At 37.7% G+C, this 24,974-nt stretch overlaps 2 long non-coding RNA genes across 2 annotated transcripts in view; both read right to left on the reverse strand.

Annotated features, from left to right (window-relative positions):
- The window catches only part of LOC135184521 (uncharacterized), a 16,946-nt gene extending 8,357 nt beyond the window's left edge, over positions 1-8,589 (reverse strand). Inside the window, exons 1-2 of the long non-coding RNA XR_010306079.1 lie at positions 7,806-8,589; positions 2,627-2,745 (exon numbers count right to left, since the gene is read on the reverse strand). This is a non-coding gene — a long non-coding RNA (uncharacterized LOC135184521). The remainder of the gene's footprint in view (positions 1-2,626; positions 2,746-7,805) is intronic.
- Positions 8,590-10,199: 1,610 nt separating this feature from the next.
- Positions 10,200-24,974, reverse strand: part of LOC135184522 (uncharacterized) — a 43,720-nt gene continuing 28,945 nt past the window's right edge. Inside the window, exon 4 of the long non-coding RNA XR_010306080.1 lies at positions 10,200-11,150. This is a non-coding gene — a long non-coding RNA (uncharacterized LOC135184522). The remainder of the gene's footprint in view (positions 11,151-24,974) is intronic.

Genomic DNA, 24,974 nt, shown 5'->3' on the forward strand with positions numbered 1-24,974 from the left:
TTTTTTTTTTTTTTTTTTTTTTTTTTTTTTTTTTCCCTGAGAGTTTGAAAGCAACAAAAATTAGATTTTCTTTGCTAGTACTTTTCAGTTGGGTCATTTTCTACATTGAACCAGAATTACTGGCATCCTTTCCAGAGTGTAATTCTTTCCAGTGCATCATATGAAATTATACAGTCAAATTTTGCCCAAGGGCTGCTATTCCTTCTGTGTTAAACTATGAGTTTCTGTATAAAGCAATGGTTTGCTTTATGTGACCTTTGACAGTGGGAGTGTTCATAGAATGACATTATATATTGTGGGACTAATGTTAGGTGGAGCTTTGTGGGCAGTTGTAAATTAACCAGCAGCATTTTACAAATGAGTTCCATAATGAGTAGGTGATTGGAAGATGTGCTACTGTGTGCTGGGAATTAATGTCCAAATAGGGAAACTCTCACCTAGCTCAAGAATGTCAGTAAAAGTTAAAAGAAATATTCAATATTATCAATCTATCAAAAAAAAAAAAAAAGAGTATTTCTTACAGCTGCCAAAGGAGCTAGGGAAAATGAATGTGTTTGTGTCAAAAAGATTGAGAAAAATGAAACAGGACTACAGTGATTGCCAGAATCTTACTTGCCCAGAGATAACATTGGACATCCAATGTAACTAAGCAGGTGCCAAGAGTCCTCTTGTAGATGCTATGGAGTGGCTTTCAAATGTAAGAATGTACAATAACCCCCATGCTCTGGTCTCCTCTGTGATTTCTTAGTTTGTTATTAATCCAGAGAAAGCTCCAGTTAGGTGTGATGACTTGAAAACACAGGAGCTAAAGAATCAATGTTTTAAGTAAAGCAGCAATTATAAAAAGATCTACAGCTCCTTCCATGTAATCAGGTAAATTACCAGGAGCGGCATAAAGCACCTAAATCGGAGAAAGAGTGGAGGAAGGGGGAGTGGGGAGGGTCCCTTGGGAGATACCCAATAGGATGCTCAGTCTGTGTAGAGGGCAAAAGGTTAAGTGAAAATGAGATGAAGGAATGATCAGATATAGTCAGATCAGAGACAGTTAAATAAAGGAATGTGCTAACCTAAGAAAAATGTGAAGAAGTGTGCCTGTGCCGAGTGTCTTGGTGTAGTTGTTCCTCAGCAGTTCAGGAACAAGAGAGGTTCTCAATCCACATCAATCCTACCTGAAGCACTTCCAAGCAAAGAAAACAGAAAGGATAAGGACACATTTAAGATTCCTCTCTGCTACTCCAACAGCGTAGAAGAACATAAAAGTGCTTCTAATTACATCTACACTGTTTGCAGGTCTGTTTGTACTGCTAGTGTGATATAAATCATCCTTAGCAATGAGAAAGTCAGGCCTCTGCCACCCATAGTTTGGACAATGAGAAAGATGCTGTTTAAATAATGTGAAAACTACTGAGAATTGCTTGAAGATACAAACTTTGCTGGTTGGCTAACATTTCTGTGGGTCAAAGAGCTCTAGCTAGAATGGGTTGCCATAACGACAATCAATATCTGGTTAAAAGAGATGCACAATGAAGCAAACAAATGCTTGGAGCACAGTCTATATAAAAGTCCAGCAAATCATTTGGCAAATGCCCATTCTTAGCCTACTGAACAAAAATGGCCCAGGATTACAAACAGGTGAGAAAGCTCAAGAAGTATCTGTACCAACCAAATCTAGAAATGACTGGAAGAATTTTCTTCCAATGCATTTGGTGGCTTACAGTCTTCACATGTTTCTGAGAACAGGCTTAAATTTCTAAACCTCAAGACAAAAGTACAAATTCTTAGACACAGAATTTTGAGATAAGTACTTTTTCAGTTTATCAGGAGCTTAACTAATATATACACTTAGATGTAAGAATTAGGAAATATGAGCTTTAACTCAGCTGCTAGATGCTGACACCTGGGGAATACACAAACTAGGTTTCTGAAAATAAATTTCAATGCTCTCAACAATTTTGGTGTTACAACTATCTGAGAGGTAAAATGGTACGTACTTCACAGAGAGTTTGATTAGTAATAGAATTAACTAAATCTAGCTGAGCTTTAAGATCCCAAACACAGATCCCAAATACTTTTATGTCAATCCTAAGTTACAGTGAAAGAAGTGTGAGTCTGTAAATGAATTTCAAATGAAAGAGGTGGCTGAAGCATTTTGAACCCATTCAATCAAGGTCAGTTTTCCTCTGATTTATACCTGTTTTCTCATCTAGCATTTTAGATACCTTCCAAATGTCTATCGACAGAGTTAATAAGTGGCATACAACAATGAAGAAGAAAGCAAGCTGCTCACAAAATCCACCCTTTCCCCATGTGATAAAAAGTAGAGTTTAAGAGGAAGACACAAATGAGTGCTTGGGTCCCAGATGTATGTACCTATGGGAAAGAAGTGGTGAAAAAAGGCCAGCAGCCCTGGGAAACAGCAAGGGAAGGGAAAAGCACAGATCTGCTTTCTGAACTAGCAAATGATGGCTAAATGCCAGTTGAGAGAGCAATACGTAGAGTTGAGTTTGTATTGCTGCAATTATTAAAGGTTATTTTACTTTTAATTTTTTGTGGTAGGTGTTTTTACTCCTTCCTTACAGAAACCCTTGATTTTCACTTGCAAGATACTCAGATGCACTTGTCATACCCAAAAGGTGATTTCAGTTCTTGGATGCCAGGAAACCTTTCCAGTAATCAAAACACAGCTGCACAGGCTTTCCTAGTCTCTTCATAGGTGCCACAACTCTAGGGTATGTCTCTCTATACCTGTGAAAATAGATATAATTAATATAACAGATATTATGGTAAAAATTACTTCTCGTAGGATGAGGTTTTCATTTGCCAAACCAAATCAAGATACCTGAACCCCTTAATCAAGTATATACAATCTGCACCAGAACTGCTGTTGCTGCAGCATCACCAGCATCAGCTTAATCTATTTTATTTCATATTTGGATTGTTTTTTAATGAAAAGTTTTAAGAAAAACAATTTTTAAAGCATACTTTAATTAGCTTTTTCCAGGCTGTCACCTCTCTGCAGACTTTAAAATGTTCTTTCCCCTACTTCCAACAAATTGCTTGGAGAGAGGATGTCAGACTGCAGGGCTATATGAATTACCATTCAGTGGGCACTGATCTTGGGTATTAAAACAGTGAATGTGCAACTTCCTAGTTGTTTTATATAAAATACTTTCAACATGAGACAAGGAACAGAATATTCTCTTATAGATAACCTTTTTATCCATTACAGAAATGCATACCATCCTGGTTACTAACAAATACCAGGGAGAGACAATATCCTCAGTATGCTTTATTATATTAGTACCTTTTGTATTACAATTTTATCTTCTTCAGTTTGACATTTATTTCACCTTTAATGAGTCAAAATGCCCAGCCAAGAGCTCTTGACTTGAAGCACATTCTTAACATCAACATATTAACTGTCACATTCAGGCTAATAGGCTTAACTTATCTGTTTGAGATCTTTGTCAAATGAGACCCAAGCCCTCCCATTAAAAAAAAAAAAAAGATGTAAACTGAAACTTCCCCTTTAGGAGCACTGGAGAGACAATGATGCTGCTACATTCACCACACGAGCATTCAGCATTCTGGTTTTGGTCCAAAACATCTTTATCTGTGATAAGTACCTCTTCTTGTAATAGGTCCTGAACAAAAAGTAGTTTAAGGGAGATTTCGAAATCTTGATTTACATAGGTTAGCCAATTCTGAACTCTTCAATTTATTGCCTTTTGTATCATGATCGCAAACAACTGTTGTAGCTTTCCCCATGATCCCAAGCATTACATTTCAGCAGATCAAGCTTAAGTGTATGCAGATGGCTACAACATTATTTTTTGAAAGAATACTCTGAAGCCAACTCTAAGGAAATTCATGCAAACCTGAGAGCACTTTTGGTTATTATAATCTTGGGTAATTCTGAGAAGGCCTCAAGTTCCTCTCAGGAATCGAGATTAAATAATTGCAGGCTTCTAATATTTTTTAATTCTGACTCTTAAATGATAGTATCATGACTCACAAAGGGAAAAAACCAAAGAAAACATGCTGCTCATGTAGTCTATTTTTAAGAAGAATTTTAAAACTGGATTCCTCATTACAGAATCACAGAATTAACCAGGTTGGAAAAGACCTTTGAGATCAAGTCCAACCCATCACCCAAGGCCTTCTAAATCGTGGCACTAAGTGCCTCATCCAGTCTCCTTTTAAACACCTCCAGGGATGGTGACTTCACCATCTCCTTGGGCAGCCCATTCCAATGGACAAGCACTCTGTGAAGATTTTCTTCCTAATATCCAGCCTAAATCTGCCCTGGCAGAGTTTGAGGCTGTGTCCTCTTGTTCTGTCACTGGTTGCCTGAGACAGAACAAGACTATTTTAAACAGAAGTAAACCTGACATTTAGACAGAAGTCCCATAATTTTATTCCTTCTTAATACAAAAGAAGCCTGCAGGATTTGCGGTTTCTGAAAAAACAATGGTGATAGACTTCTCTCTCTACTTCCCCCCCTCCCTTTACAGAAGAGCAGTACATGCAGTGGTTGGAATTATCTATGGATTTGATCTATTCTCCTTGCTGACCAAGGGCTACTTCTACCTTTTTCAGTGACATTAAGCCAAAGCTCACTACTCATGGGAGCATGTCTCTGTAGGCTAGATGTAACTCTCAGCATTAGGGAAACTCTTGAAGACTGGATCCACCAATATGTTTCTATATTCAAGCTGTCTTTTCATGGTTATAGTATTTCTGACTTCTTACTCTTTTGTTGTGAAACTAGGAGGTAGTGTTCTTTTGCTTCCCTGTTTGCATGTATGAGGAAGTGAGAGAAAAAAAAACCCAAAACAAATTCTTTTAAGAGTGAAGGGCATGTTGAGATATTCCCCTCTGTCTGCCTGAGCTGGCATTTTCAATTCAATTTCTCAGTTTCTCCTGATGAGCAGTCCATCATTTCTCAGTAATATGCACTAAGTGCTGGACATATGTTACAATAATAAAAAATACAAATAATTACTCTAATGGGATGAACAAACAGCACCAATTAGTTGGTGTGATGATGTTTCAATGACAAACTCCAGCTTTATGGAGTTGCTCATCTTTAAACTTAAAAGCTTTTTAATATTTGTTAAGACAGAGTGTGACTTGACCATCTCAATTGATAAATCTGACTAAATGCATGTGTGCATATGCCATGGATTGTGCTCCTACTGAAATCAGAATTTCAATCAACATCTAGTGCAAAACTAAGTTTAGGCTTAACTGTGAAGACTTAGTTGTAAGAAAGCATATTTCCTGATAAATTCATATGTATTAATTTCATTGTCTATTTCCTGAGGAAACAAAAAGAAGTGTTGGTGTGCACATGTACTTTGTTACACATTGTCACGTCAAGCACTGCTTCAGGGCAGCACTTCAGCCTGTTGTTGACTCCAGGCTTATTAATCTCAGTCATAAAATACAATGGGCTTACGGACATGTCTAAATTTAAGCTTAATTAACATTCAGAATAGAAATGTTTTACTGAACTGAGAGTTAAAATGAGGCACACCCTTGTTCAATCACAGAGGACAGAGCTTCTTGCTGAAGAAATATGTAGGTCTATGCAAGAAGCTAAAATACTTAGTGTCATAACAGTACTTCTGGAACTGTGTATCTACGAATCTCACCCTAAATACTTCCACACTAAGTTCTCCCTCCTAGCACTGTAACAGGTATTACAGCAATGCTGAACAATAGAAATTAATTAGTATGATTTTAAAAAGCTTTACATGTATTGAACCATTTCACTCTGGTTATGCTAGTGACTTTGTCATTTGTGCTTCTCTTCCCCATCTAAGATCAACATTTCAATTAACCAACCAACCATTCTTCCCTCCCCCCCACCTTTGCTTCTATACCACATTTTGACTGAAGAATCATGCAGCAGATCACCAGTAAACTTTTCATGCTTGCTGAAGCAAAATCTATATGTTTACTGAAACAACCCTCAGATATCAGGAATTTATGATGATTTGCATATATCTGCACCACGATCTGTCAGAAGGGAGGAATGTTCTTCATTCACCAATATAAAATCTGGATTTACCCTACAATTTACTGCCACACTTTCTGTCCTGCACCTGACCTTTAATAACCTCTTGCTCTCAGACAAGTAGAGGAAACTGGAGGCAATAATGTTTCAGAAGACTTCCAGATCTCATGAGCTTCCATGGTCAAAGACTTTCAGGGAGGAACAGATTGGTGTTTTGCTAAATTAGGGCCTTAAAACAGGAATATGCCTGGGGTAGCCACAAGTCAAAAGGATGGTAACTGTTTTTGCAAAACTCCTAACTGTGTCACCAAAAACCAGAGTTCTTTACTCAATATTGACTCACCAGGATGCTCCTCCAAACACATTTAATGCTTTTTGTAACCCGTGAGCTGTTTTCTCAAAGAGCACTCATCAGCTATTACTACGCTTGGTCAGAGTTGGAGACCTGGTTGCGATAAAGTGCTTTGACAGTATTGTACTGCTGGTACTCCTGCCTGGTGTGTCTGTAACAAGCAGCTCAGTGCAACTGCTGGAGCTTACAACTTTCTCACTTACTTGGACAGCTTCTTCAGTGATATCTGAACAACAGAGATATCACTGCTAGAGTGTGTCAGTCTTTAACATCTTGGAAACAGAGAAGAAACAGACTCAAAATGCCCAGATGAAATAACAACAATATGAATACTTTCACTGCCTTTTGACAAAAGGCAATAGGAGTTCATAAATGAAGAGGACTGAAGTTTGATTGGAATGAAGAGGAATGAAGTTTGATTGCTTTTGTACCTCAGTGGAGTTAAGCCAGTACATATGGTGTCTTGAAGCATTAAAGAAAAGCAACCAGACCAGTAACTTCTAGTTCAATAGTGATAGTTAGATCAGAGAACAGAATTCTGTATGTACTTCAGCAAATCAAAGTTTTACCCAGTTGATACATGCTGTATAAAATACTGTTTAAGACTTTTTTCTGTTTTGTTTTCACACTCAAATTTCAAAATAGTTGACAAGTTCCCAAACCTGCTTGTAAAAATCCCCAAGTCACGAGCCAGTTGGATAAAAATCTGTTCACTGTAAAAAGGGGAAGGTGGGGAAGGAAAGGTTTGTTGATAAGTTTGCTGCACTACTAAAATGTTTAACCACAGCCCAAAACTCAAAGCAGCATTCATGTGTAGTTCCTATTTATTAAAGTATATGAAAAGTATTCAGCAAAACTAGATCTTGTTTTTTAGTTACAGGCATTCCAGTAGTTAAGGTGTGAGACTAGATCCTTTTCTTAGGAATACAGACACATGAGTGATAAAAGCAGCTTGAAACTGCACATTTAAAGTTCCCTGCTATTCAGAATAAGCAATAAAATAACATAGGAGAAAATGTGTGAGAGAGAAATCACAAAGGCTTTTATCAGGATGGATCTAGGACCACATCATCTGAATCTATATAAAGAAAACAGCCTCCAAGTCACTCTGAAAGTGATGGGAACCCACGCTTCAAACACATGTCTTGAAAGAATGTCGGAAACCTTGTTCCTCTTTTGGCTGCGGTTACAGATGCTTTCTCCAGACAGCAGGCACACCAGTTTCAATTGTCTGGAGTACTCAAAAATACATTTTCCCCTGAAACATAGTCTGCATATGCTCTCAAGAAACATTAACAAAATCAAATGACTTTCGCTTCAAGACAAATACTTTTCAGTAAGGCTGTTAGAGACACTTACAGTAAATTGCTATTAGTTTTCCCAATCTACTTAAGTTGTGCTAATGAACACAATAACTTCTAATATACTTACAAACAGGATAAATCCTGTCTCTTTCTATAGGTGGGTGAAAGGCCCAAGGTAAATTGGAGATACTCTGCTACAGGAATACATGGGAGCCGCTCTTGGGCAGCGAAGGGTGCTGCTGGTTTTTCATGTCTCTGAACTCTGCTGGTTGAAGAACAACCAGGAGAAGCTGTTTGCACTCTCTGCTGGACAGCTGCCCTGGTGCTTGGCCTTGAAATTTTATATCTTTCTGGCCAGAAAATAAATAAGTTGCATAACGTGGAAACTCTCAGCCCTGCAAAGCCAATGAAACCACATTTCCCATAACTTACTTCCCTTTTTTTGCACATTACCCACTTGTAATGGCTATTGTAAATTGTGTGGTAGTATGTCTAGAGATGGGAACTTCTTTTCTTATGCTTGTGCACATAACCCAACGCCAAGAGATTGCAGGGCATTGCTGGAAGAGCAGCAGTCATACTAATACCTTTCAGCTGCCTTTTGGTTAGTCAAAATAAGGAACAGAATTATGCAAAAAAATTATGTCCATAGCAGAATTTTAAACCAAAAACTACCTTCAGCAATTTGAAGCTGGTTACTGGAAAATCCCTAAAAATAGCTGAGCAAAGCTCCTGGTCATTCGCTTCACTAAGTCCTAAACAGTATTGAAATGCAATCCAATTATTTTTAGAAACTGTCTACTCTGTTTTTTTGTAATTTTCCCAACAGCCCATAATACTTAAAGAATTGCAGACCACAAGGCCTAGATCTATCTGAGAAACCTGCATGTAGTACATAAAGTGTATGATTCCACAACTCATTAAGTCTAATTTATGGCATATGTAATTAAGCACCTTTGAATTGAACTCAGGTCTCTAGAGATAATAACACTTAGAACTCATATAGAGCTTTTCATCTTCAAAGTGCTTTACAAACATTAACTAATTAACAACATAATAAGACATGAAAGGCCAAGGCACTTACCCATAGTGCTGTATAGCCTCTGCATAATTCAGATTTTGATATTTTTCAATTCAAGTTCCAAACTTGGGTGCATAGGGAGGAATTACCTGTGGCCCCTTCCCAGTCAGAAAGCATGACTTTGTGCATACCATATATTTGAATTCCTGGAGTACTTCACTGCTCTACTTTTTCTTGCTGAGTCAGAAGAAACAAATCCTGCAAGTGAAGGACGGTATAGGAAAAAGCAATTCACAGTGGTCTGTGAGGGTGTTTGAGTGTCCTAGGCTTTAGAGCTAGAATAGTGGGTCCTTAATGCAGAAAGGAGTTCTAAGAGAATTCACCACACAGAATTTCTGGTACCAACTACATCCATGGCCTTCCTGAGGTAAATCTAATAGTAATTACAGTCTCTATGAACTGGCTAAACTATCAGGGAGAAGATTTTACCTCAGCTCAAATTAATTTTCCCGGTAACATCTGCAATGTTTTCATGCTTCCCTCTGCTCTTGAAAAAGTTTGTAATATCTTATCCAGCTTTTTAGTGTTTTGTTTTGGTAGGTTTGTTCGTTTGTTATTGATTTTATTTTATTTTTATTGCTTGGTCTGCCTTACCTGCAAGGCTCCTGAGACAGTGTCCACTTGCTTTGTTATCACAATGACTGCTCTGTTGGCCAGAGCAATGTTGCAGATGCTGCATTGTGTTAATTGAATCCTTCCTGATTATTATTATTACAGAAAAGCAAAGAAGAAAACAAAAGGTGAGCAAATAATAATAGACAATTTTAGCAATAACTTATTCAGGTACGAACCTGTGTCAGTGATCATTTTTATGAAGTCAGAATGCTGACCACTGTCTGTATGTTGACTTTAAGCATCATCTGTTCAGTGGCTAAAAGGATTACGGATGTCTTAGCTGCATCTCTTGTCTCTCTCCAGACAATGTCTGCCCTTGTTTCTGTGGGGATTCTACTTAGTGCCAAAAGCTGAGAATTTGGACACCAGTGTTAAAATACACTAAAGAGGCAAGAGGGGACTATGCATATGTACTTCTCTAGCTCTGCATGTTAAAAAAATCTCAGAAACAAACATGACTGGCTCAGTGGTAGTGGTGCAGGTGGAACCCCATGAGAAACTGAAGAAAATGGGATAATACCATGAACCAGAAAACAAAATGTATGTGGAATCAGCAGACTTTTCTGCTTCCCCACAGACAAGCAGTCCCAAACAAATACTGAAAGGTAACAGTCTCACAGTAATAATGCCTACAAGAGATCCCATGATAAACACAGGCTCTAATTAAAAGCGTTACAATTTTTAAATGCAAATGTAGAATAGAACTGTCAAAATGTTTTATCCCTAAAGTGCAAATCCCAACCTTCCCATACTCATTATATAGCAGTACATTTTAATTTGCCTGGAGCAGAGTCGAATAAAGCAAGCACCACAAACACAATCAAATGGCTATTTGAAAGTACTGCTCTTCACAATAACTGTCTGAGCAGAGCTTCAAATGTTGATCAATTGATTACCAAAATCAAAGAATACATTTCCCAAGTGAGCTTCTACAAAGCACTCAATAGCACCAGAGAAAACAGCATAAAGCACCACAGAACAGTAGTCTTCTCTAAAATATTTACAAATGCAACTTTTTACTGCTTTCCTGGTTTATAGCTTAGATCTGCACAGATCTAGAGTGAAGAATAAAGCACTTCTGACAAATCAATGATTTGATTCAGCTGCAGTGTGACAAATACAATTAAGCAAGGACAGAAATCAGTTTGAAATGATCCAAAGGTATACTTTGAATCTTATGGCAAATCAGTCTCTCTGAAGCAATTGCTCAAATGACTTTTGAACCTTTAATAAACAAAATTATTGCAAGATATATAAAGTGGTTTCTAATTGCAAACCATTTGTGAAAATTCTTATTTCATAACACACAGCTTTTGGATGTGGTTTTTTTTTTCCCTCTTAGAAATAAGACAGTTCTATTTACACTTATCTGTTCCTTTGGAAGTTTCTTTCCTCACAATACTGTTTGTAAGAGGAGTACTGTATGACCCTTATAAAGGTGTGCCAAGGTGAGATGCTTTTCCTGGTTTTGAACTTGTCTCAGGCAGTTACTATTTGCTCAGCAGAGGCCTCTGTTGAGCTAACCACACGAGAGCACTCATGGGTATTCTCCAGCTTCTCCTCATGCTGGGACAGCTGTTATTGGGAATGACTATATATTAAACATAACTGCTAGTGTACTGTTTTCTTGCCATCTCCAGTGAGTTGGTTTCTGCTGCTGTCATGGTGTTCTTGTGCTTCTGTTGTTTTCTTTTCCATAAATGTATTCCACTGTCACCTCAGCTCTGGAGAACAGCTGCTCAACAAATACACCCAGTTTCAATTAGTTACTTCATCCTGAAAAAAAAAAAAATCCAGAAAATTAATTTTTAATCTGAACCAAATCTATTATGTGAGCTTCCTTATATTTCATGTTCTTTCTAAAGGCAGATTTTCTTTTACCACCTCTTGCAGTAGCCCTCTATGTTGTGTTGTGCTGTCTTCACCATGATAAAACCTGAGCTGGGGTGAAGACTCTGCAATATGCTCCCCCTAGAGAGCACAGGTGAGAGTCATTCATGGCCAGATAAAGTCTCAGCATTCTTGCCTCCTCCAGCTCAGTCTGAAGCATTTGTCCTGAAGAACATAAAGGAATTTGACCCTGTCATGTGACTGCTGTCCTGGTCTAGGAAACCCATTTTTATTTAAAAGAAAGGTTTTCTTAGCAGCAACTTAAAATACCGATTAAAAGTAAAGAAAAAGAGAAAACAAACAAGCGCAAACCAACCTAAACAACAACAACAAAACAAAAAACCAACCAACCAAAAAAAAAAAAAAGAAAACAAACCACCAACCCACACCACATTACACTGCTGGTAATTTTTACAGTAACAGAAATCACACTGATTTCCAGAGTTTGATCCCTCCCCAGTACTGCTCTGGAGCATGCCTCTGTGATAAAATTCTCTTGTGTAAGCGGAGAGCACTCCAGAATTTGCTGCATCTTAAGCAAGTGAACAAATATTTAGCCTCATGTAGTTGACTCTGCACCTGTGCCTTCTATCTCTGATGTGAAAAAGATTCATGGTTAAAGGAACATGTCAGGGAGGAAAACAGTCAGTGTTGACAGAGGAAGCAGAAATGTGGGAAATCAAAGGTTTATAGGGAAAGGATATTTTTATTCTCTTTCCATTTTTGCAGGTAATTTCTGCTGAGTTGCATTTTACTTTAACAAAACAAGATTTATTCCCTATTGCACTGTGCATCGTGGTAAGGAGGACATTAAGCAATCACACTGATAACACAGGAAATTCCCCACCGTTCTGTGTGTCCTCAAGGTGCCAAAGGAGGTGGCACACTCTCTGTTACTGGCATTTGCTGTTTCACTGGACACTCACTAGGAACACTTGCTCTTTCAGCAGCATCCGACTGGGATGAATGTTTTCTTCTACTCTGTCCTCCCTTTGCCAGTTAACGAGAGATTTTGAGTAGTAAAGCTAGGGACATTTTTCTTTCAGTGCTCTTGTTCACACACTGCATACAAGCCTGTCTTCACCTCATTTTGATCCTGCACTACTGTACTGCATCAGCCTTCAGTATCTCAGCTCTTAAGCTTGAAATGGAATAGCATCAATTCTGCCTCTGGATCTTGTTTTTGTATAGGTCTGCTAGTCACATGAACATCCTCAGTCTTACAACAGGTGATTTAATGGTATAGTTTAGCTCATTTGAAATACAGAACTGAGGCACACACTCATCAATTGCTGGGCACCAAACCCAGCTTTCATGTTAAATTCTTCAATGTTCATTTCTGCTATGTAGTGTTTTTTTTCCTTTTTGCTCTAACGTATTTGCATAGCACATACAAAAAAGGTTATCAGAGCCAAAAACAAGTCAAGGAAAACAATGAAAGTGTTTATATAGATAACAGCTTTTCTTCTTCGTATGACTATTCTGTGCTATAAGGCAAGATGAGGTTCTTCCTGTGCTAGCAGACAGCTGCAGCTCTGCAAAGAGTTACTGAAGTGCTAGTATTGATTGGACAAGATGGAACACGTTACTGAGGCAATTGGTCAGGCTAAAGCAGTGATGGCAACACATAGGACATTATGGATGGTTGAAGAAGCTGAGGATATCTATCTTTCTGTCTATCTACCTGTTTTCCAAGATGTCTATCATCATTGAACTTCGCCACCAAGAAACAATAGCAGCACTTAATCATCAACAGATAAATACTGTTTCTGCCATTAATTGGGGACTGGGCCAGATTTTCCTTGTTTTTACCTTTGCTGCACTTTCCCCCCTCCACGCTGGTGAGACAGTTGCATTTTCTCACAGTCTGTATGTGTTGTTTTGGGATTTGTGTCAGTGGCAACAGCATAGCTCTGTGTGTCTGCCAGAGCTTATTCAATTGAGCTCCTTTCCAGGAGAACAAAATAGCCAACTGATGAGAGCTTTCATAAAATTTCAAACCCAGGATGTTTTCATAATATCTGGAATATAATTTAGAAGCAGCAACTGTGTGGCCAGTGCCTGTGCCTGCTTCTTCACCTGCAGCCAGAATTGACTGAATAAGAGAGAGAGTTTCCCACACAATACCTGCTGTAAAACCACAACTTCCATGGCTGCATTTTCTCTATAGTTAGTATTCAGCAAAGGGACTGCAACAGTGCAGAGCTGTGTGTTTTCTGGTATTTTTCTTGTTCAAAGCTATTGAGAACACTTTACTGAAGCATATAATGCTGCTTTGAAATTGGCCTCTAAACCACATTTTGAGAAGGAGCAGCACAGGCACTTGGCTGGGTGGTTTTGCCCTGTGCCATGGTTTGCTCAAGTCAGAAAAGCACCCCGTGTTCCTCGCCCAAATCTCTCAGCTCAGTTCTTGTCAGTCTGTCTCTGATTATGACATCCTTCTCTAATCTAACAGTTTGTGGGTTTTTTCTTTGGTTGTTTTTAATATTATTTTTTCCATTACAAATTATGTTTTCTGCTGTATAGATTTCCCCCTTTCACTCTTAGATTTAGGCTCTTACAGGAACCCTTAGGAATTGTCTTAGGCAAATTAATTTATCTCTACAGAGTCTTACATTAAGGACAGACATAGAAGGATAAGGTTGGGAGTAATCATGGTACCCTCCTGTTTTTATTTGAAGTATTAAAAAAGGAAAGTTATGTAGTCTAAATTAGACAACAGAGTTTTTCCTTGACATTTTGGAGGTTAGATTTTGCCTGTGACTGTCAACCTCTCAGAAGAGGAGATGGCATTTGGAGTAATCTGAAACTCCTGCAGAGTTACATTACTGTGGCAGCCAGACTGGAGTAAATCCAGGCTGAAGATCTATTGGTTCAATTACTGCTCAGGGTCAGGACATGCCATAAATTATTAGATATGCAAATGGAGATTTCTGACTGTTGATGAAAGAAAGATGAATGAATTTCTTAAATACTCATAATCAATGCTAAGACAGCCTATAGACTGATGTACAATCATTTGCTTGTAAAAAGATTTCTGTTCTTAAATTTTACCCATGTCCAGGTAAAAATGCATTATTCCTGTTTTATATGTGTGGTGTATTTCCAAAATAAACTTAAGTAATTTGGAGCTCTGTTTTGAACTGCTTCTGCAATGCCCATTAATTCTTAGAAGTAAGTTCAGAAAGAAGTTTGCAAGATGCTAATTCTCATTCCATTCTCGCTATAGTGTAAATATGCAACATTGCTCTCTACTCACTATCAACACACACTGATAATGTATTTGAGGGGATAATCACTTATTTTGTTTCGTGGAGGTGAAGTGTGCAAAAAATGCCACAAAGCTAGCTCAGGTTTTTGAACTTGCTACAGAGTGAATGAACATCTGGTATGCAATAAGGACCTTATCATAACACAAACTCTCTGGTGCTCCAAGGGATTTCTGTGGATACAAAAATAAATCGTACTGAAGATGTTCCTCTGCCACACTTGTTTTTGCTGTTCCTTAACCACATTATTTCTAGTCTTATTTCTTAGTGTGAAAGAATTGGAAGAATTTGAGCCCTACTTTTGTCATGTAGAAAATCTGCTACATTAATGAAAAATTGTTGAATTTCTCTTCTGGATTCTCTATTTGGAAAAGAATTTTTTATCATGTGTAAAGACAAAAGGATGATGATGAGTGTGAGAATACTGTGACCTATTTAATGCCACCTGCTGCTGCTCCTTGACCAAGCAGCAACAGACAAGGAAAGCTTGTTCTGTCAGTACTAAGTTTGCTATGCAGAAGTATATCACAATACATGGGGGAACAGACTTTCTCACAAGTGATGCTAAGTTTTCTAAGGAATCTGTGAAAGGCAACAGTCTGTCTGAAGGATATAAAGAATTCCTCCCCTGGATGGAGGAACTGCTATATCACTCTGGATATAGCAGTTTTTGAAATTACTACAGGCTTCCTCAAGGCTCCTATTTATTGCCTAAATATAAATCTCTTGGCCACTGATTTGCTGTTGTTTTAATAAAAGTTTACAAGGTGAGGACTGATAATGAGACAGTAAAATTGCCAGTCACTTGAGGATTCTCCAAGTTGAGATCAGAAATTAGTTCATGTTATGCAATTTCCATAAGAGATAAAAATACTAGCAAATACATTTTAGCTAGTTATAATGTGTAGTACTTTGAAACAAAAGTATTGTGTGCACACGCAGTTATAGAGCCAGTAGAAGCAACTGAATAAAATCTGTTTCCTCAAAGATGCTGCTCACCACTTGTACCTTGTAAGACTGTGAAAAGCAGTGATGCTGTGTGGATGAGAGTGGTGTGTGTGAGGTTTGAACTCTTTGGCATGAATACAGTTTGGCAACAAACCCTAAAAACCAATGAAAGTATACAGGGAGAATCATATAAATGAGATAAAGGAATCAGGTTTAAAATACTTTCCCATTTGCTTCTGTCAATAATGTTAAGTTTGTGAGTAGGCTACAAGAAACAACAGAGTATGCACAATTCATAATTTCTGTGTGGAAACATTAGCTGCAGGGAAAGGACTATAATTTTTAAAGCTGTATCATAGAATCAACCAGGTTGGAAGAGACCTCCAGGATCATCCAGCCCAATCTATCCCCCAGCCCTATCCAGTCAACTAGATCATGGCACCAAGTGCCTCATCCAGTCTTTATAAAGATGTTTCACATTTTATCTGGTGCATCTGTTTTATAGATATTAATTTTGATCTTCCTAGTTCTGGTCCAAATCAGTCATGAAAGTATCAAAGTTGAAATTCAACCAACTCTATTAAGCAAACAATGTACTTCATAGTGGATGAAAGGTGAGAAATACATTTGAAACACAGCAGAAAAAAAGCCCCCAAACTACAAGAAATAACTACCATGTCTTAGGTTATGTTGTAAAAAAAAAAAAAATATATTTTTAAATCTTATATGCACATGAGATCATTTGTAAGAAAGCAACCAAACAAAAATCCACTGTGGGAAAGTGAAGGGCTGAATAAGCTCTTTCTGCTTGACTTCTAGACAAAAAACAAGTGTAAATTTTGCTTAATGCTGTTCAAATCTTCAGTGTTCTAATGAGCACCGTCATTTGGTACTGACTTTGGCTTAGTTTTGTAAGTTGGCAGTGGTTTTGGAAAGAATAATGCTAGCATTAAAGATACAGTGCTTTAAAATCTACAAGAAAAGAGCTGATAAAGTTTAGCAATCCATTGGTATAGTCTTTAATATTCTTTATTTCTATAACCCTGTGTCCCTCTTGTGCTACCCACTCAATAAGTAGAAATGAAGCTTACAATATATAACAGCTATTTTGCAACAGTTCTGTGCAAGAAAATAAAAGCATATTTTTCAGTAGGTACAATAATCTGTGGCAAACAAAAGTCCCCATTAAAACTTCTAGATTTGAATAAAAAATGTGGTTTCTTGATCAGCTGGCAAATAATTTTAACTTTTATCACTTTTTTTCCAAAAAGTGATACAATGAGCCCATTCTCTCGACTTCTGTCTCATTCTTACATAGAGGTAATTTTGAGACTGTCCTCAGTAAAGGGGAATTTTAGCAGCTAACAGTCTATTTTAGCATCTGCATCCTTCAGTTTGCCTACAGCCAATGCCAAAATAATTAGAATACATTGAATGTACTTTCTTTCCTATACTGCTTGTTCCTTTACTCCCTTCCCATAAAGTCTGTCATTTAAAATGCTTACTTTTTTTTAAGAACTGAAGCAAATTTGTATTTCTAGCTCTTCAGCCTCAATACTTATATTTCCAGCAGTTGAATTTTCATTAAAATTTACAAAAGACCCCTGCCTTCACTGATTTATTGTTGCATTAGGTAAAACTACACACAGTGTATAAAATACTGTGTTACTCTACTTGTAGTCTGATCTAACACGTTATCAGTGATTGCAAGTACATTTTATAACCCCAGCTGCTGAATCGAAAATAAGGTGATACAAGCATCAATCTCCAGGATAAAATCAGAGCATTTTCTATCACAGTTTGACCTTAGTGATGCCTTTGGATAGTCTTACTTGTCTAAGTCCTTGCAACAATTATCAAGGGATGGTTAGAAAGTGCAGCTTAATGGTGCAGACTGGAATTACTAGCACCATCAAAGACTTTAACACCAACCCCAGAGATTTCCAAGCACAGGAAGAATTTGAGGAAACTGATGTCACTGCAAGAACGAAGTGGAAGAGGGCTGCAGACACCAGCCACAGCTTTTATTTGTGCTCTTTACTGTCTGCATCCCTGAACTCTACAGTGTCATTAGCAAATACAGACAGGTATAAAAAAGCCTAAAGCCAAACAGCTACAGATAACTAGACCTCAATATACAGTTAACTCCATCTATAGCTGCCAAATCTTATAGCATGAGGAGACAGAGTTAATTACAGGTCACAAAAACGTTAATTTCTGTCATAGAAGTTATGGTGAAAGAATGAAAAAGCTTAGGTTTGGAATGATCTTGGAGGTCTTTTCTAACCCAGTTGATTCTATAAACAGTTTCTACTAATAGAACGTTGTTAATTGGAAATCCTGTCTCATGTCTGTAAGCTAAAGAATAGGCACAGAGAAACATATCTTATCAATCTATTTTGTGATCCTAAATATTGAAAATCTGATAATAAAACCAACTCAGTTTTGGCAAGAATAAGTAGTGAAGGTAAAAAAACATTCTGGAGAGCACAATCACAAAACACTATTTTGAGCAATGGCTGTTGTATCTGACTATAATTAACATGAAATAATTCTTTATTTTCTACAACAGGTTTTAAATATGTCCAGTTCTGGTGGCCCAGAAAGTAAATTAAAAGTACATCTTACGAACAAAGCTAACCACTCCCTCCAAGGCAAGGATCACCAATCATTACAACTACTCTAAAGTGCATTGGATAGCTATTAAGATAAATATTGTGTGAAGGATGGAGTTAATTACATTACATATAATCAGACACTGGTCACTCCACAAGTTGTAATTTATTTTGCCCTAATTTGCATTTAACTTCAAAGGTATTTCAGGAAAAAAACCCAAGATCTAGGAAGTTACAAAAATGAGATGCATTTAACCTCAAAACTGCCATATGATTCTATGATTCAAGGTGGCAAAAATAAATCGCGTACGATTTCAGGAAATAAACATGCCGTTCTTGTGCAACCTGAACGTGCTGCCACCAAAATGGTAAACTCATTTTTGGAGGAGAGATGCCACAATTTAGGTCAGGTCTTGCAGAAATATAAACCAGTAGGCTAATTTGCATTGATATGCTAATCTAAATTTATAGAGAGAGTTTACTGGGTTAACAGGGTCATACAACTATAAATGCACATGGAAAAGTAGCAAACTGGTTTGAATTAATATCAAACTCCTACTTCAGATTAGACACTTTCTTCAGAAAAATCAGAAGGGCTGCAGATTTCTGTAGTTTGTGCTCATCATGATAACTTTTTTTTTGGGGGTGCTTTTTGTGAGTTTGAGTCCTTAGGAGAGGTTTACAGTCCCTATGTATATGAACTTATCTAAAATTCCAGCATCTAGGTCAGTACTGAGCTTTCTAAATCCTTAACAAACATCTTTTTGTATCCCTTCACGTCAGATTTAATTGTCCATGGTGAAAGGAAACCCTAATCAGAATTCAAGAGAAGTACTCTAAGGCATGTATCTTTCCAATCTGAACTATCCTACAATCTTGTAAAAGCATTTAAGGAAAAAACAAGCAAGTCTTATCGTATTTGAAGCACCAAAAGAAATTCAATCCTTAACATTTCTCACTCATAACTATTGTATGGTTTTCATACTTCAGCTGTGTGAGGTACAACAAGGCACACCGAGGGTAAAATGTCTCATTCCTTTCAGAATTTGGCCCTGGAGGGTGACATTTGAGACACAATATTAATCATACATTGCTTTTACAAAAGTATTTTATAGCCTATCACAAAGATCTGCTTTCTACTCTATGTTTCATGGTTTCCCCATATTTTCCTAATATGTGTTCGTTCCAGTTAGTTGCCCAACACAGACAGCTAGGAACATTTGTGGGAGCTAAGAGAGAAATGCATAAAGCATACAGACTTGTTGTGCACTGACTTGCAGCGTTTTGTAGTGCAAACCCAACTGGTGTCACTCTAGCTTCAGTAGTTTACTACAGTAATATCATGCTCAGCTAGCTACCTTATTGAAAAAGACCCAAAGAAAAGCTCAAGACAAGTAGTTGAAGGGTTACCAGTAGTCAGCAGGCCCAAGTTACAATTAGGTCCAAGTTGTGCATAAGCATCTCTCTATGTCTTCCACTGGATACAAGGATGCAAATCTTTGCCCCCTAAAATCATCAGAACCTTCCCAATTGTTTTCAAAGACGCTTTAATGTCACCCAGAGGAAGCAGTTCTGCGTTTGCTTCACAGGTCTACATTTGGTCTGCAAAATAGATCCTTTGCAAATTACATTTCTCCTAATTAGTTCTTGCACAGCCTTATTGAAACAATGATAATGCAATTCAAACTGAGTATTATTTGTTAGAAAGTCTTTATCTGTCATATGAAAAAGTGTTAAAAGAAACTTATTTGCATACACGATACATGTCTTTATCTCAAAATAACTAGAGATACAGAAGAACTTTACTATATTCCTACACAAAATGCACTAGAATGTTTGAATAAAAGGCTTTATAGCAATGTAAATTTACTCCACAAAAAATGCAGTTTATTTGTCTAAGTCTTGCAAGCACATGGGCTTACAGCAGTGCATTTGTGGCAATGGTGGTTGCAGAGCCATGCTGGTTTGCACAGCTGTTTAAAGACAAACAGGAAAGCAAGGTCCTTGACCAGCAAAGCTGACAACTTCCATCAGGCTGACTAACAAAAATTGACAGTGGTGCAGTTCAGTGGATAGAAAGGGCAACAGCAGACAAAGGGAAGGGGAAAAGTGAACTTGTAAGAGCACTGTTTTGAAGGAATCCAGATGAGCACACCGTTCAAATACCTTAGGTTTTCCTTGCTTTTTAATTTTAGGAGTGAACTATTTAGATGTGATTGCCCAGAGGTTGGCAAGATGAAAAGAAAAAAACAAAAAAGGACAATGACAGATCAGAAAGAAGATAGGAAGATCATCTGCTAGAAAATACACAGGGAAGAAGGACCTAGAAGAGCAGCATTGTCTCTCAGCTTTGGGTACAAGTGTAAAATACCAACACATCCTGAATAAAGTGCTGTTGGGCAAGTGCTAGAGTGACAGGGATGGTCAGGAACTGTGGCAGTTCAAGCGAATATCTGTCTTAATGACTTCTCATATGATTTTTGTAACCTCCTTTTAGAGAAATCATAGCACACAGTTCTTAGAAAGCCAGTTTGGCATGGCTGCTGCTTATGTAGGAAACACTCTGATTTCATGCAAGTCCAGGGGTGAAATTATCTACTGCTGTAAATTCACAAGGTTAACATTCATCGTTGCTGCTGTGACTAAAGGTTAATGGTTCACTGGTTGACTGAATCAAGATGATCAGTTGCCCATTATATATTTTCGTGGTCTTACTGATATATTTGATTTCATCAGGTTTTGAGTAATCTGATTCTCTTGAAAGCTACCTATGTAAAAGATTGTCTGGTTACTGCAAAACAAAACAATTTCACAAATACATTTATTTTGTGGCTGATTGAGTTACTGTGGGTATGTCCAGCCAGTGCAGGTGGTTTCCAGCTGTGAGCATGCTGAAAGATCATCCTTCCTGAGAAAACACAGACAAGGAGGGACATCAAGTTGCTGGAGCAGGTCCAGAGAAGGGCAACAAAGCTGATGAAGGGTCTAGAAAACAAATCTTATGAGGAACAGCTGATTGGTTAGTCTGGAGAAGAGGAGACTGAGGGGAGACCTAACTGCTCTACAACTACCTAAAAGGAGGTTGTAGTAAGGTGTGTATGTGTCTGTAATTTGATCTTTTCTCTCTAGTATCAAGTGATAGAATGAGAGCAAATGTCCTGAAATTGTGCCAGAGGAGGTTTAGATTGGATATTAGGAAAAAATTCTTTCTGGAAAGAGTGGTCAGGCATTGAAACAGTCTGCCCAGGTAGGTGGTAGAATCGCAGTTCCTTGGGGTGTTCAAGAAAAGTGTGGACATGGCACTTTGGGATGTGGTTTAATGACCATAGTGGTATTAAGGTCAATGATTGGATTCAGTGATCTTAGAGATCTATCATATGATTCTATGATATAGTGGTCTTGAACAAAAGCATGACACTGGGGCTACAGCTCCTTTTGGCACATATGGCTGTGTGCAGCAGATCTGACGACATGTGGTACTATGTAACAGACATCCCTGGCACAGATAAAGGACTTTAAAGACTTTCAAAGGGAAAAGTGAAAGGGTTTGCATTAGTATCTTGTTTGAATCCACTTCCAAAAGCTACACAAATCCAATAATTTGTAAAAAACTTAGTTTCTAATCTAAATGCTCACTGATATCCCACAAAGCTTAGCTTTGCTTTAAATATTAGCAGAAGGCTTGAATGAAGGCCTCTTTTGTATGCTTGTCTAAAAAAGAGAATAAAACCCTGAAAGTGTTTAAATTGATATGTTATTATGCTGCTGCGCTCCTACTTGGAGTAACTAATTTTGTAATTCAGCCACATAAAAATGACCCAAACAATGTCACTCTGTGGAAAGTTCATCTTTCTGTCAAATTAATAGTGATTTTATTTGAATTACTTGAACCTGTGCTTGCAAAGTTTTGACTCTGCAGGGTCAGGAATAGCAGTTGTGTGGGTTGGAGGGTGAAAGCACTAACCTGAGATGTTCCATTTGAGAGCACAAGCCTTTGAGCCTCCCAATGAACTAGAAACTTGCTATGCAAATGCCAAAATAAAAAGCCCTAAACTTTTCTCCTGAAAATACATCAAGGCCACGTTAGTTCCATCAGGCTAAGAGCAGGAGTCACTGAGAAAGAGGAGGTGCAGTGCAAGAGCCAGAAAGTGAGCCTGAAAGCAGAAGGGAACAGGCTATTCCTCTTTGTTATCAAGTGAAATGACTCCACAAATATGACAATAAATCACTGCAGGAATCAATCTGAGTGGAGGCAACTGCTCCATGCTGATAATGCATCAATCAATATTTAATGTTTACACTTTAATTAATCTGCACGTAGGAAGCATTCTTTCAGTGACAAAAAAGTGATGAGAAATAAAACACCTTTTATATCAAACGGCGACGAATGGCTGCCTATCTGTTAGGCTTTGATTGGGCCCTCAATTGATCATTTCAGGCTTCTTTCGATTGCACCAGTGTGCAATGTCACATTTGGGTATAAAACAAACACAGTCTCTGTGAAGGAAGGAGGGGGAGCTTCTGAATCTGCTGTTGAGTGATTACAACTTAATCAGAACAAAGAAAGACTGATAGCAAAGTGTGAATTCTTTGAAAAGACTGGGCAGAAGCAAATAAAAGATTCTGAACATCTGCATCAATGACACCTACCCAAACAGATTTTTACTATGTATTACAATTATTGATACCTACTAAGGGTTTGTATAGAAAAACAACTCAGATGGTGACTGGCAAAACTGCCTTCCCTTATCAGAGTTACCAATGGAGACTGACAGTAAGTTTATTTCATTGCTGTTCTGTATGGCAGTGAAGTGCCAGGTGCAGAAGTCACTATTCCTGCCTCAGAGTGCTTTTCCTCACTGCTCTGTTTAACCCTTGTAAACTCTAGTTTCTTCTTCTTTCTAAAGGGCCTGATTCATTGTTCATTGATGTCAACTGAATGACTTCTATTGACTTCAGCAGGCACTGCATTAGTCCATAGATGAATGGTATTGAAAGGCATAGTGATGAAAGACAAATGAAAAGACAGTGATACTGGACCAGTAATGTTCAATTATTCCTCTCAAAATGAAAATGACAGCAGTACATTCTCCATACATAACTAAAGCTTTCCTATGATTATTTCTAAAATGAGAGTGTGAAGAGTACAGACTTTTCTCATAATAGATGCAATAGTATTTATCTAAAAATAGAGAGCTTAGCTCTATTTAAATGATCAGAACAAAATTGCCATAAACTTACAGAAGGTGGAACCCAGGGAAATGTTACTGAATTTTGTATGTCACATTTAACTTGTTTTGGCAAGTCTGCCATGAAATTTGGATCATGCAAAGGACCTATGCAAATGTCAAACCATTTCAGCCTTTAAGCAGACCTGCTACTAATTAGAAAATAATTATGATTTTGTGTTTGGTGTTTGTTTGTTTTTCACTGAAGAACTGTTGTTATTTTACTAGTCAACAAATAAAAGGATTCTCCCCAGGATCTAGTGATAAGCTGCCAAAATGCCTGCCCAGACTTGGAACTGCCTAGGTCAGGGTGCTTTGCCTGATGGTTTAGGCAATATTTGAACAAGATATGAAATAGTATTATGGTATAAAGTCATATATTAGAAGGAATTCTTAATGCAACTGAGAAAATTTTGTTTCAATGAGACTGGATGATCTTCTTCTGTGATACACATTTTTTTTCTGATCGTTCCAAAAGTCTAAGGCACTCAGAAATGCACTCCTAAGACTGATGGCATTTATGGATACCAAGAGCAGCAAAGTATTGGAAGCATGAATGAGATCAGAAGACTTCTATCTATTGGTCAAAAAAGTTTTGAAATATAGTAAAATACAAACATTGGAGGAAGTGCTCACAGATGAAATAAAAAAGGATGGATATGACATACATAAGCTAACTTTTTCACTTCTAATGTTTGCTTGTCATTCCCACTCAGGTTTTTTCACTCAGAATTTTCTATGTAGATAAACAAAATCTCATAGATTTCCTTAGCTCCATAAAAATGGAGGTAAAGCCTTCTCACCAAAACCCATAAGTATCTTTTCAGTAGACTTTACTAACACTCATATACACACAAAGAATTGCATCTGCAATTTATAATTTCCTCCTTCTGTGCAGATCAGATGAACAACCAAAAAAGCCAAAAGAAAGGGATTCTCTATTGATATGCATGATCAACCACAAATATTTACAGAAAAGATGAAAATACTACATGTGTGTATCAGGGTTGCCCTGGGACAGCTTTAACACACATAGTTAATATTTATGGAACAAAATCAACTTAATTTGAAATCTTCATTTTCTTCATATAGGAATATGAAATATTTCTGTATTTGCTCATCTTCATTTCCTCAGAAGTAAATTCAGATACACACAAAAAAATATTTGCTTGCTAAATCCCTGAGGGGCCATTCCATGATATCACTGGTAGGTAGAAAAACTCAGAGCTGCATACAACTGAGATAGCAGCACAATCTGAAAGCCAAATCCTAGCCTCTATGAACTTCAGTTTCCTTGGAGCTTGAGAGAGCTGTGTGGTTTGCTTTGCAGTGACAATCCTGACATGCAGACAGACAGGTCCCATATAGTGGCTTTAAAGCCCCATTAGCTGACCCTCTGAGAATCTAAGTCCATAAGGTTCTTTGCTAGAGCGTTGAGACATTTCTGCTAGCAAAGAATCTGTATTCTAGCCCAGGACTCTCCACATCAGGGATACAGTAGTTTCCAGGTCTAATCACCGTCTCAAACTGTCAAGTCCAAGCACGAGGGCACTTTCCCAGCATCGCTTCTGGCTACAGTCATCTGCATTAGCCTCAGTGCTTCCACCTTTCTTATATAAGGATCACCCAGTGAGATCTGAGAATACTGGT

The sequence above is a fragment of the Pogoniulus pusillus genome, chromosome 20, assembly GCF_015220805.1.
Source record: "Pogoniulus pusillus isolate bPogPus1 chromosome 20, bPogPus1.pri, whole genome shotgun sequence".
Taxonomy (NCBI): domain Eukaryota; kingdom Metazoa; phylum Chordata; class Aves; order Piciformes; family Lybiidae; genus Pogoniulus; species Pogoniulus pusillus.